Consider the following 15,385-nt stretch of genomic DNA (forward strand, 5'->3'; position numbering starts at 1 on the left):
TCCTAATTCAATGCTAGAGAGAAGGTGCAGCTCCTCAAGACATGAGAGACGCTAACATCGTAACTCTCTACAAGAACAAGAGTGACCGCATTGACTGCAACAACTGTCGAGGCATCTCGCTTTTTAAACAAGATGTTTACTCGCATTACCCTAACCAGATTACAGAAACTGGCCGAGAGAATATATCCAGAGTCTCAATGTGGTTTCCGTGCCAAGAGATAGGTAAGGGTAGATTTCTCGGAAGCACAGAGCACCATAAGCACAGCCACAGAGCCACGCATTTTCAAAGTAGGTCCACAACAAAAAGAAGCTGTAACGGAAAAATATTATAGACGGGTTGTTTCAGAAATCCAACAAGTACATTTTAATTTTATGAAAATATAGAAATAGGGGGAGAAAGGGGTAGGGGGTAGAAGGGGGGGGGGGGGGGGGTGCGGGGTTGAAGGGAAAAATGGAACAAGGTTGAATATTCAAAAGGGAATTCTACGTTCCTTAATCACAGTTATAACCCTACAATGTATACCACAGCAGCGTAGACACTCACGTACAAAAGACAAACACACACACATAACTAACTTACATAGATAAACAAACAGACAAGTAAGATATAACAACACTGTTGCGCACCGCCCAAGATACACAGACCTACAAGCACACACATAAGCAGGAAAAAACAACGATCGGGCACCGCCTAAGGATTCCGGCATAATAAAAGCCCAACATTCTATCTCTTTGTCTGCAAAATATCCCGTTGAAATCTTCATTACTTCCGAAAATACGAGGTGTTCAAGACCACAAATGTTCTGTCTGACACCACATGATTCGCAAGGAAGGTTCTTACTGACACCAAGTTCAAGATGTTCTGTCCGACACCAACATTTGATAATACGTTTCTTTGCCATATCGCTCGGTTTGCAGTATTTTATCTAATTTACGCGTGTAACGGGTCGTTTAATTCATTTTTCTAATAAGGGTTTATGTTATAATGTAGCAATTCACCGTAATTTGGACGAAAATGTGCCTTCGTTATGTGGTATAGGTGAAAGAAGTATCCATAAAACCCCTCAATTTTTCATTTTTTGGCATGTTCTCGTGTAAAATGGGGGCTTATTTCATCCGCATAATGTATTTTCAGTAAAATAAGACAGGTTTCGTGTTAAATTTCGCGTGTTTATGGCAAATGATTCACAAAGAATACGAAATTAGGGTCGTTTACTGCGCGACGCCGCAACAACGCGATCCGAGAAAAGGTCAGTGTCTTCAATCTGGCTGCGTTTCACCACAAATCGGTCTACATCCCCTTTTCTTTTCGTAGTTTGACAGCTTCTAATTTGCAGTTTACGATGATATATGGGTTTCTATGGGTTGCAGTTCTAGAAAGTATAGTAAATTTTAATGGATCTCTGCCGTGGCGAATTTACACTTCGTTTTCTCTGTGAATCATTTGCCATAAACGCGTACAATACGGAATAGTTTTCTGTCTGTTCGTATTTACTTGTGATACAAGCCATATTTTTACAGAATTCATGTAGGTATATAATGATCCAATGCACATAGTAACTTATAACATACACAGAAAATAGAGCTCTATAAAAATCAGCGTTTAAACTTCAAAACTTTACAACAAAAAAAGTTAAATGTACGTAACATCTTTCAATTTTTAATGTATAGAACTATCGAACAACTAACTTGAACCGCACGCACTTGTGAACGAACAAAACAACTTACATATTTCGTAAGAATCGACTCATAGCATATTCTTTGTGTTTAATTTTGTTTTATCACAGGATCAAACGACTGCTTTAATCGTCATTTTAATCTTTTTTAAATTTTCTACAAACATCACAAGTAGTATCGAGCTTTAAAAAATTCAGCTCTTACACTACTACCCATAGCTTCACTGGGTGAATCAGATCAAAAGTAGTGCATATGTTGAATTTAACGCAAAAGCAAAAAAAAAGCAACGTCGGGTTGAATGAATGGTACAGGTAATTGAAAGCAAAAAGTGTACATGAAATAACATACACCAGAATAAACTTTAAGAGAAAGTAAGCTCCAAAAATGGGGGGGGGGGGGGGGGGGGGGGGGGGGGGGGGGGGAGAGAAAATAGAAGAAAGAAAGAATGCTTCTCCCAGCAATCCGCCTCCAATTAGGATGTGCCGAGTTTTGACAAATTATTCAAAAACGATATAAATTGATTCTACAATAATGGGGTAACACTGTTGTTACAAGTATTCACTCGCACTTGAAAAGTTGTAACAGTTACTTAATGTCGATACCTTCTTTTTTCTCATCCTTTAGACATTCAAACGAAGTAATAAACATGATCACAGATCATTGCCTTGATGCAATGTGTAGAATAAGAAAGGGTTGGACAAAAAAAGATTAGTCCTTAGGTAGTTTTCAATTTCAGAGTGTTCTGAACATCAAACCAATGGTTTTCTCGAAAGCACAACAAATCTAGTCACCTTTCGAAATGTATAAACTTGCACGAGTATTTACAGTATTGGGGAATGCATGTATATGCCAGTACATTTTATAATATTATGTCAGTGTAATTTTCAGCCAAACACATTTTGAATTCCATTATTCATAAAGTGAAGTTGACTACATTCAGTTATATCAAATATGTTTCTAGTTAAGTTTAATTGTTCTTGATTAAGGAAAATTCGGATACTCCTTTAAGTCAGGTTATCTGTTGTATAATGCTTCATAAAACATCACTTTTATACGAGCAAGTATAAAATTGCTTGTATATGAAATGTTTACTCGATAACCCGACAGAATGGAGGCAAAAACTTAACAGTCTATATTCCTATGCTCCAAGAACCAGTGAAAGTAATTATACTATACACCGGACATGAGGCTGATCACTGTCAAATGAATCGCTGATTACATGTTGGTCGGCAACTATAACATGTAATCAGCTCCATCGAAAGTAACACATTACGATACTAAAATGACTTTATAACCATTGTTATACAAACGTACAAGAAAGATGAACAAGTCATATGTGGTAAAATATGTTTTATATATGCATATGGCTGTATGGCTATATTTGGGGTGCTCTGTGCTTTCGGGAAATCTACCATTACCTTTTATCTTTTATATACTGAATATAGATTCTTCGTAACCACCGTTTTCTATCGGTAATGACGATTTACTGACGCCTAGTGTTCCAATTACGGTTACATTTTTAGTAATAAAACATAACAGAAATGTCTTTGGGTGTTTTAAATTATTGGCATAAACGATAAACACGAATAGAAAAAAAACATCATTAGAGATGGAAAACGTAACATTTGGCATATTTATAAAGCACATGAAATAAATGAACAAAGTTCACTTTATTTAACAAATAATCAAGGCCTTCGAGTGGTTTATCGTCTGATTTATCACGGTTCAGAGTTCAGTTGCTCAGGGGTCATTTGCACGATGGACCGTGGTAAATTAGACAATAAAAGACAGGAAAACCTTAATGTGTTCATTGAAATATTTTGATAAAAATTATGCTCGGTTATGTATTTATTACATTGTTATGTATTCATAACATTGCCCATTCAAACTAAAAGAAATATATATATATATATATATATATATATATATATATATATATATATATATATATATATATATATATATATATATATATATATATATATATATATATATATATAATAACATAATATGTATGTTTACAACAATGATCTACATTTGCAGCGCTCCCGCCACTTTTAAGCGATTCATGGAACGCTGTATGTGAGATCTCAACCTGAGAGACTGCCTCATCTACCTCGATAATATCATAATCTTCAGCAAGGACACTGATTCCCACCTCAATCGCCTCGACGCAGTTTTTGAACGTTTGGCTGATTTCCATTTGAAAATAAAACTATCAAATGTGAATTCTTCCGGAAAGAGACAACCTACTGGGACATGTAGTTTCCGAAGAAGGGATCAAGACAGACCCAACGAAAACAGAAGCCGTAAAGAATTGGCCTACTCTCTAGTCTGTAAAACAGGTTCGTCAGTTTCTTGGTTTCGCCGGATATTACAGACGGTTTATCAGAGAATTCGTTGCCTTTGCCAGACCTCTAAATTATCTGGTGATGGGTCATCCAACCAAGAAACAGAAAAAGAATCACTTAAAGGTCAAACGCTCTGTATTTCGATAGGAGGAACCGCAGCAACGGGCTTTCAAAAGTATTCAGCAACAGCTAAAAAATCCACCTGTTCTCGGATATGCTGACTACTTAAAGTCGTTTCCTGTTCATGTAGATGCTTCCTCGTTAGGACTAGGAGGTGTACTTTACCAAAAGCTTGGAGACAAGAATTGAGTCATTGCCTATGCAAGCCGGAGCCTTAAGCAAAGTGAAAGCAATTATCAAGCTCATAAACTCGAATTTCTCGCCCTCAAGTAGGCGGTTACTACAAAGTTTCACGACTACTTGTATTTGAGGTTGTGACTTATAATAACCCATCATTTACAGCAAAGCTTGCTGCTATGGGCCGCAGATGACTCGCTGCCCTGGCCAACTATAATTACACAGGCAGATACCGAAAAGGAATAAACCATTCTGACGCTGATGGACTAAGTCGGCTTATCTCTCGTGAGGTCATACAAGCAGTAAAAAATGCAGCATCTTGAGATCTCAAAGCTTGTCTTTAAAAGACTGAAGAAAAGTTCAGGCCCAGGATCCAGTCATTTACAAGATAGTAGAAAGTATAAGAAACGGCACAATACCGGCTCAGCCGATTGACCGTAGACTTTCTTCTTATCTGCGTGAATGGCCTCACCTGGTTCTTCTCCAAGATGTCCTGTAAAGAAAATCATCTTCGTCAGGTGAATATCGTCTACAACTTGTCCTTCCTGAAGCACTCCGATCAGAAATCTTCAGAGCTTTACACAACGACCTTGGTCATCAGGGTCGCGATCGGACAACATCGTTATATTAAGAACGATTCTACTGACCAGGAATGGACACATTTATTGCAGACAGCGTCAGAAAATGTGGCCGCTGCATTCGGCGAAAGTCTCTCGCTACCACAGCTGAGCTGACTCCTATTCAGTCATTGGCCCCGATGGATATAGTGTACAAAGACTATTTATCTTTAGAATCCAAGGGAGGGTTTGAAAACTGACCATTTCAGTAGATTTGCGCAAGCATACCCTACTCGCAATCAGACAGCAAAGACAACTGCTCGGATTCTGTTTGACAACTTTATCGTTCATTATAAATTTCCGGGCAGAATACACAGCGACCAGGGACAAAATTTTGAGTCGGCCCTAATCAAAGAACTTTGCAGTCTGGCTGGCGAAGAAAAGACCAGGACCACCCCTTATCATGCTATGGGCAACGGAATGGTTGAGAGGTTTAGCGGATGTTTCTAAATTGATTTTTGTACTTGTAGCATGTGTAAATGTTGAGTTCTGCTCAACCCGGGGCTAGAGGGCGTAGGCGGTAGCATGCATTTCCACTACCGTCCGTGAACAGGCTCAATCAAACCGAGCCTGCAACATTTTCGTTTTTGTCGTGTTGAGCGACCTGTGGAGTTTCCACTTTTTCTATTTTAACCAGACATTGCTCAAATAATTGGTACCCTAGAGGAACATCAAAAGTCGGACTGGAAGGCTCATGTTCCGAGTCTAGTGCATGCCTACAACGCCACCCGGCACGAAAGTATCAGATTTTCCTCTTACTTCCTCATGTTTGGCAGACATCCTTGACTCGCTTTTGTAGGACTTCCTACAGTGACTTTGTCTTCAGACATACATTCGGAGTATGTGGTTAAGCTTCGCGATCGTCTCCGTTCTGCCTACACAAAGGCCCATCAAATCGCCTCAAAACGTCATCAACAAACAAGGCCCATTACGACAAAAATGCACACAGTTCAGTCCTATACTCAGGAGATCGTGTGCTTGTCCGAAACGTTTCTATCCGCGGAAAACAGAAACTTGCCGATAAATGGGAACATATTCCCTGCATTGTTCTTCGTCAGCCTATCGAAGACATGCCTGTCTCTGAATTCAAACGGGAAGGCGCACGATTTAAGAAGTCTCGGACTTTACATCGAAACCTCCTTCTTCCGTTTATGATCCCCATAGATGGGCAGGACAGAGAACAGCCGGACCAAGATGGACATGACAGTCTTGGTGAAGGTAATTCAGACCCACATGATGACTTTGTACAGGAGCATATTGATCAGGGGAGTGATCGTTCCGCCCGTCCATATGTCATCCCTATGAGACGTAATCCAGGAGTTATAGGAATCTCGAAACCATCCAGGCAAGCCAGGAAGCGACGGAAGCCCAAATGGATGATAACAGCGATTGGAAGACATGATAGTGAGCCGACATAACAATTTCTGACCTCAGCAATATCAGCTTTTTTATTGTTTTAATGTAGTGAACTGTTATTTTGTATATTGTCATTTTATTCATATCTTATACTCTAGGCAGAATATAAGATTCTTTCACTGGTTATAGGTGCAGATGGGAATTTCCGGCCTCGAGGGTAACTGCTTAGGCGGTAACGAGGTTCCTACCGAGTTACCACCTAAACAGTTACCCGAGAGCCGGATATTCCCATCTGCACCTATAACCAGTGACAGAATCTTTTTCTTGCATACCGATAACAAGATATAATAATAAAAATAAAATCAGTCGAGTGGCTTTCTTTTTAGAACTATTTCTTATAGCAGCATATTTAAACAAAGCGCGGGAAAGCAACGTCCGTAAACAGGAAAGACGTCATGACGTTTCAAAGACAAATAACAATGTTTAGTTCTGGTTTTGTTTGATCAGTTGCAGAGTAACGTTATGGATTTTTGATAAAATAACGTGTTTTGAATCGAGAAATATACTATCAGGAATAAAGAGGAACTGTCAAGGTACTGGATTTTTATTCCGTTTTTCGAAATAAAATATAAATAACTACATAAATCTTCTACATATATGTAGTTCGTAATACGTCATTTAAAGCACGAGAGTCATCTTACACCGCCGGGTGTAAGATGGATTTTTCCAGCACCGGTAAAAATACCGGAAATCCCCGTCTGGTATGCAAGAAAAGTCATGAGCCTTTTCACGAACGTAGGGAAGTATGTCATAGGACGCGAAACGAATTTTATTTCTTTTGGTCTTGTAACTGTTACATTATAGTTGAAACTATTGAATGAAATATGAAATCTAAATATCAGATGTAGGCCTACTACCTGTTATTTATTCTTGATCTTGACCAAATGTCCCGTTATTGTCCTATATTCAGTTACTTCTACTTACACTCACTTACATAAGCATCTATATGGAAGGATATTTATATTACACAATGCCTGCTGACTGTTACAATTTACTCACTGACACTCCCATTGTGCTTACTGGTATAGTAATCATGCATGCTGGCACCTTTAACACGCTTGTTGACAATGATACCACGCTTGTTGACAATGATACCATGCTTGCTGACAATGATACCATGCGTGCTGGAAGTTACAACTACTTTGCTTAGACCCTGATGTCTATATCATAATTTCATTTGGCAAAATGACAGTGCCGTGTACCGTATTGGAATATTACAACATGCCGGGACTGTTTATAAGCAACATTGCACAGTTACAATGCTCAAAGAAGAAAATACACGATGTGATCACACAATATGAAAGACGCAATCAGCCACTAAGCAAGTTGAAAGTAAGCATAATGCAAAGTGCAACATTGCACGTCACATTTTGATACCAGGGGGCGCAAGTTCGTAGTTTTCACGAAAGGTAACGGGAATATCCGGCCTATAACGGATTTCAATTAGCTCTTGGCTAAGTGTCAAAACAGTCATCACTGACTCAAGTTCATATTCTACATGTTCAAAATGACAGTTTGACACATTATTAGCAATCTGCAAAATTATGTCCTTAACAGCCAGTTTAATTTGTGAAATCTCAGGAATTTCAAACTGTGAGTCTTCCATTTATATAACACGTCACTTGTAAATATACCACTGTATGCTGTCACGTGACCTGGTGTACGGCGAGAAAAATGCAAGATGGCGGACGTGGATATTGGGGAAAGGTTGGCTCCTCGTTTGTTCATTGATTTCTTTGTTAATACTTCCTTTAAGGGAGAATGTTTTGTCGTATAACACGGCACTGACATTTGTCTTTCAACGGTTGTATACCATTACCTCCGACAACGGCTTAAATTTCTAGACTTTGCTCCTGAATGCAACAAAAACAACGGAAAATAAATTTAAGCGAGGAGAGACTCGGTTTTTCGAATTTTCCATCCCTTTCATCCACGATTTCTGCCAAATTATGAAGTACACACAGGCTATGTACATAGACAAAACGTGTGTATCAGCCAGTTCAATGAAAACCGCATATTTACTAAAAAAATATTCGTTTTAAAATTTGCCAAATGTACGGTCGGAAGGCCGAGGGTATTCTGTCGGTGTACGGTAAGACGACGAAAAATCAAAGATTTTGCTACGAAATGATGTACGGAAAGAAGACAAAATCCTGACACGATCACCAGCTGCCTTACCCTGGAACTTAGAAGGATTAATGTGGTCTATTTTTCGACATTAGTGCTGCCAATTTTCAATGTGTTTCCAAAGAATTCTCCAGTTTCTCTAAACCGTACAGAATTTTAAAGATTATTGAAAAATTAGAATGAACTTGTTTCTGTTTTTAGCTCATTTGAATGATGTTTAATATCTGCATATAATCTGATAGATATATTCTTTCATGCACTTGCTTTGGGGGACCTTAAATTGTTGGGAAGCAAAGTATATGGAGAGATAACAGTATTGTGTTTTACCTGATCATGTGAGCTAACTTGAACAAATGAATATACAAGCTACAATTTTCTTTCGATTTATCACTGTATGTCAAAAACAGATGCCTGCATTGCAATTTGTTATCAATTTGATTGTGATTCTGTCATATTTTAAGTAAATAAGAGTCCAGTCATAAATCAGCCTAACACAAGCTGTGTTATGGTTCGAATCACGGACTCGGAATATTTCCGCCAATTTTGTGAATAGTTCTTCCAGAAACATTGTCATAATAAAGGCCGAATTTAGAGTAAATACGTACTGGTCAAAATGTTCACAGAAAACATCACTGAGTCTAAAATTGCCAAAACAGCTAAAGGCACAGATAACATAAACCGTAACACAAAAGTGTTAAAGGTATTGCATGAATAAGGTTTCTGTTTTTGCAGTCAGAGCATACACCTAATAACATTGAAAATAACATAACGCAGGTATATACTCACATTTTCCGTTACAACTTTACATTTAGTAGCCAAACTTGATTTCTAAAAGAGTTTGGAGCTCTTTACTCTTTAGTGACATACCTACTAAATCAATACTTTATAATTTTTATTGTTGTAAGTGTATTTTCTCTATTAAGAAATAGTGAATTTCATTTTGCATCAAAAGGCGCTCAAAAGCCACCTTTTGATCTCTATCATGTCTATGTTGATTTTCTTAAGGATGTACGAGCGTTTTTGTTTTTTTTCATATCCGCCATTTTGAAAAATGTTTCTTCGAGCATTGAATTTTAACAAAAGTTTTGCCAAAAATTAACGCTAAATAATTAAAATTTGACTAATAATGTACCATTTAAGAAAATAGATTGTACTTTTTGTAAAAAAAATCACCCTTATTTTTGGCTGGCATTTGCTTAAAATTGACGAAAGATTTACAATGGGGTAGAGGTAGGTAATTTCAAATATCTACGAAAGTAGATCAGGTTTGGTTTTGATATTAACCTGACTGATACATATAACAATAAGCTATAACTGAAATAAAAGTTTTCAAGATAGCACTTTATTTTATCTAGAAAATATAGATTAAAACAAAAAGAACAAAATAATATCAAAATTCACCAGTTTTTAACAGTTTTTTCTTCATAAATCTCTTAGATACACGGTGATCCCAACCTTTTTCTTTCCGTATTGAAGCATTTTTGTGTGTCATTAAAGCTGCAAAATATTTTGAAAACAGAAATTTTCTGTAGATTAAATACATTTTTTCCATTGAAAATAAAGTGGGTGGGGTAATTATGTCAACATGTAAAAATGAAAGAGATGTGTTAGTGACATTTATGCTTATATAATGCTGACATCACATTGTATTCCTATCAACCTGTAAGACATGAAATCCCTATAGCATTAAATGGGATATTACATGTTTTATAAGGTACCACAATCGGTGACTTGTGTTTTTTCTTCCCTTGTTTGTCTTAGAAACTAATATTCGTCAAGCTCACAGAGTATGAAAAGATTCTTAACGTTAGAAAAAAAAAATTCTCCTACATCCTTAAACATTAATGATAGTACCTACAAGGTGTTAAATATACCTAGGGAAAGGTGTTCATTTGAATTTCAACATACTAACATCAGTATTTAGCATATTTCAGTAAATGATCTTATTGAAAATCAACACCTGATATTGTCTAAGCCGATACGTCAAAATACATTTCAAATGCCGATCATAAATAACTTCTCAAATGGCGACTCCAAAGTTTCTTCTAAAATAGCAGCATGCCATTCTTTAAAATCGTGTTAAATATTAAAAAAAATTGTATTTGCACGAAGGATTCATATAAATATGACAAAAGTGAGCTCAAATGTTCAGGTAAAAAAGAACACTACAAGGTTAGAATCCCTTTGTACTTTCCTTCCCAACAAATTAAAATCGTCTAAAGAAAACGTATGTAAGAATAGATCTATCAGATTATATGCCAATATACTTATCATCCAAGACGATTCTGAGTCAAATGAGCTAAATACAGAAACATAGTTTTTCATTAATCTTTAAAATTCCAATGTTTTAAAAAACATTGAAAATTGGTAGCACTAATGTCGAAATATAATCAATAAATGATCGTGTCAGAATTTTGTCTTCTTTCCGTACACAATTTCGTAGCAAAATCTTTGAATTTTTGTCTTCTTACAGTACACTTTTGACCGTCGTCTTCCCGTACACCGACAGAATAACCTCGGCCTTCTGACCGTCCACTTGGCAAATTTTAAAACAAGTATTTTTTTTAAGAAATATGCGGCTTTTTGGGAACTGACTGATACACACGTTTTGTCTATGTACATAGTCTATGTCTACTTCATTAACTGGCAGAAATCGCACAAGAAAGTGATGGAAAATTCGAAAAACCGAGTCTCTCCTCGCTTAGATTTATTTTCCGTTGTTTTTGTTGCATTCAAGGGCAAAGTCTAGAAAATCGAGACGTCGTCTGAGGTAATGGTATACAACCGATGAAAGACAAATGTCAGTGCCATGTTATACGACAAAACATTCTCCCCTAAAGGAAATTTTAACAAAGAAATCAATGAACAAACAAGGAGCCTACCTTTCTTCAATATCCACATCCGCCATCTTAACTTTTTCTCGCCGTACACCAGGTCACGTGACAGCATACAGTATACGCAACATTAAAAATAAATAAAGTTAAGACAAATGGCGATTTGCAAAAAGGGGAAGTAACTATACATATCTATACATATTCGGATATCCTCGATAATCTTTCCGGCAAATAATTATTCAAAGTACGGACAAGGCAGTCTAAAAGACAGCTAAATCCCCCGCCACTGCTATGAATAGTGAAAGGGTAAACCTTTGACCTTTAGCTGTAACCTAGACCTTGAACTGACATGGCTGACTCATGAATTCTGCACAATGTCTTAATGAAGTGATTATTTGACCCAAGTTTCATAAAAATCCTTCAAGGGGTTTAGGAGATACAGAGCTCAAACCTTTGACCCTGAGTTGTGACCTTGACCTTGAGTTGACATGGCTGACTATTGAGTTCTTGATGGGGTGATCATTTGACCCAAGTTTGATGAAAATCCTTCAAGGGGTTTAGGAGATACAGAGTGGACACAAAATGGAAGGCTCAAACCTTTGACCCTAAGTTATGACCTTGACCTTGAGCCGGCATGGCTGACTCATAAGTTCTGCACATCGTTTTGATGAGGTGATCATTTGACCAAAGTTTTATAAAATTCCTTCAAGAGGTTTAAGAGATATAGAGTGGACACAAAATGGAAGGCTCAAACCTTTGACCTTGAGTTGTGACCCTGACCTTGAGCCAGCATGGCTGACTCATGAGTTCTGCACATCGCCATGATGAGGTGATCATTTGACCAAAGTTTAAAATGAATCCTTGAAGGGAATTAGGAGATACAGAGCAGAAACAAAATGGAAGGCTCAAACCTTTGACCTTCAGTTGTGACCTTGACCTTGAGCCGGCATGGCTGACTCATGAGTTCTGCACATTGCCTTGATAAGGTGATCATTTGACCCAAGTTGATGAAAATCCTTCAAGGGGTTTAGGAGATATAGAGCGGACACAAAATGGAAGGCTCTAACCTTTGACCCTAAGTTGTGACCTTGACCTTGAGCCGGCATGGCTTACTAATGGGTTCTGCACATCACCTTGATGAGGTGATCATTTGACTCAAGTTTTATAAAATTCCTTCAAGGGGTTTAGGATATATAGAGCGGACACAAAATGGAAGGCTCAAACCTTTGACCTTGACCTTGGGCGGACAAGGCTGACTCATGGGTTCTGCACATTGTCTTGATGAGATGATCATTTGACCCAAGTTTCATGAAAATCCTTCAAGGGGTTTAGGAGATATGGAGCGGACACGAAAGTGTTACGGACAGACGGACGGACGGACAGAAGGACGGACGGAAGGACGGACGGAGACCATTCCTATAATCCCCGCCACTTGTGGCGGGGGATTAAAAAACACGACCACTTGAACATAGCGCCCCCTGTTATCAAAATGTGACATATACTTTTGAAATGACATTATGCTTACTCCTATTCTGCCTAGTGCCTGATTACATTTTCCTTACTGGTTGATCACTTCGTGAATTTTTGTTCTTGGATGCATTACAGATTAACAAGTATAACCATAGCATATTGAAATATTCCAATACGGTACACAGCACTGTCATTTTGCCAAATGAAATTATGATATAGACATCAGGGTCTAAGCAACAAAGAAGATGTAACTTCCAGCACGCATGGTATCATTGTCAGCAAGCATGGTATCATTGTCAACAAGCGTGGTATCATTGTCAACAAGCGTGTTAAAGGTGCCAGCATGCATGATTACTATACCAGTAAGCATAATGGGAGTGTCAGTGAGTAAATTGTAACAGTCAGCAGGCATTGTGTAATATTTACCTAAATATCATTCCATACATCTAGGTGTTCTGGAACATGGCATAAACACATTCCAGATATAGCAGCGTCTGCCTTAAAAAATCTTGGAACAGCTTAAATTAAAAAGAAGCACGCTTAATTAAATTTATATATCGTATTTAAGACCGGTTATTGAATATGCATCCATGTCCAGAAATGAGACCGTGTTTTGAAGAGTATTGTCCCTTGATTATTAAGCCAAACTGTTTAAATTTGATTGTTTCCCTTTATACCATTTTAACTATCTTGATAATCTTGACACACTACACTGGTTTTGTTAATTAGGGGTATTGTAACGACACGGAATGAAACTTTTTACACAAGCAGAGTTTATACCTTGCCCGAGGCTATTTGCAGAATACATAACATTGTAATGTCTTCATACTGGTTTTGTTTTAAAATTGAGAGTCGGGAAGGTTATTTCCATTACAGACCGTAACTTTTAGATATGTATTTAATCTTTTGATTATATCTTTTAAGGGCAAAAATATATGTGAATAATGAATTTAAAGTCAATAAATTAAAAAAAAAAAATTCAAAGATTTTTATTTAAACATGTAATTTAAAATAAAATTTTTATTTAATTTTGCAAACACGGAATTAGATCGACACACATGTATATATCTGATATGCATAATATTTTAAATTTCTTTTAAATGGTGATCTGTTTCAAACCAAAAAGTATAAAATACAACAAAGAGCTATAAAAATACTTCTTTGCTGTTTGTTTCAAAATTGTCGGGAAGCATGTTATTCCCATTACTCAGCGTATTTTTTAGATATGTATTTTTCATATAGGGCAAATTATATGTGTATTTCGGGTCTCCTTAAAAAAACGTGTCTTTTAAATTAAAAAAGTTTTTCAATATTATGGATCCGTGGCCTATAATGCATTCAAAGAAGTATAAAATACTATTTATTTTTATAGCTCTTTGATGCATTTTACTTTACAATGATGTAAATTTCGATTTTGAACGGTAATATGAATTATCAAAATTCATAACTTCATATCCATAATTTAGTTTTAAGTTAAAAGTGTTTAGACAAGAACCGTAATAATTGTCCCCTGCCGCGGGGCACGTCACACAAATCAGACACTAATCCAGTTAGTTACCATAATATACAGAAATACGAGATGTCAGCATTATTTGACGTTAACCTCGTATGACAATGCGAAAGTGGTGCTTGATTTGATTTTATTATGTACAGATATGCAATAACTGCAGCCGAATAATATGTTTTCATATTTCACCATTACTTTTAAGTGAAGTATGTGAAAAAGAGGGAACTCTAAACAAAACCGAGTAAACTGCAAATGTATGCTTTAAACTAAATATTACTTTCAATGGCCATGTGTTCTTTTTACTCGCGCAATATTCAAGTTTAACTATGAACATGTAGTTTTATAATTATGTTCATCAACTTCATGCTATGAATGTTACGTTTCAATGCAATGAATAATTCTTGTAGAGTTAGTGAAAATTAGTATTAAATTGATTAAAAATAAAATATTTTATATCTAAACATGTAATTCAAAATAACATTTTTTTTATTTAATCTCACAAAGTAATGACATTTAACACGGAATTAGATATCTAATTCAGAGACTTGTACCTGTTTATCCGGTGTCATCAGTGGGATCCGGACATTTGCCCCCCCCCCCCCCCCCCCCCCAGGACATTTGCCCCCCAATAAAAAAGTGGACTGCTGGACATTTGCCCCCCAGTTGAAATGGTAGATAGGACATTTGCCCCCCAGTGCTTATTTCTGAAACGGACATTTGCCCCCCAATATTTTTGTCCCCTAGTGATTTTTTGGAACTTAGTAGAAGATAATTATCGTATTGTAGATAACATTGTCTTTGTTTCTTACATATTTCTAGTAGATAATTGCCAAATTAACAAGTTTGAGTGTTAAAAACATTGCACAAATTAAAAAATTATAACATTGTTATGAGCACTTTTATAACTCAATAATAGGCTATTATTTACCTTAACACCTGAATGTAATTAACATATTCATCAAATTTTTATCAATAAAATAGTATTATTTTTTTTACTGAAAATTGCCTTTTATAGTAATTTTGATAATAAAACAACATAAAACACAGTATATCTACTGGCACATAGGACAAAAATATTGGGGGGCAAAT

Source organism: Mercenaria mercenaria, chromosome 1 (assembly GCF_021730395.1).
Source record: "Mercenaria mercenaria strain notata chromosome 1, MADL_Memer_1, whole genome shotgun sequence".
NCBI classification, from domain to species: domain Eukaryota; kingdom Metazoa; phylum Mollusca; class Bivalvia; order Venerida; family Veneridae; genus Mercenaria; species Mercenaria mercenaria.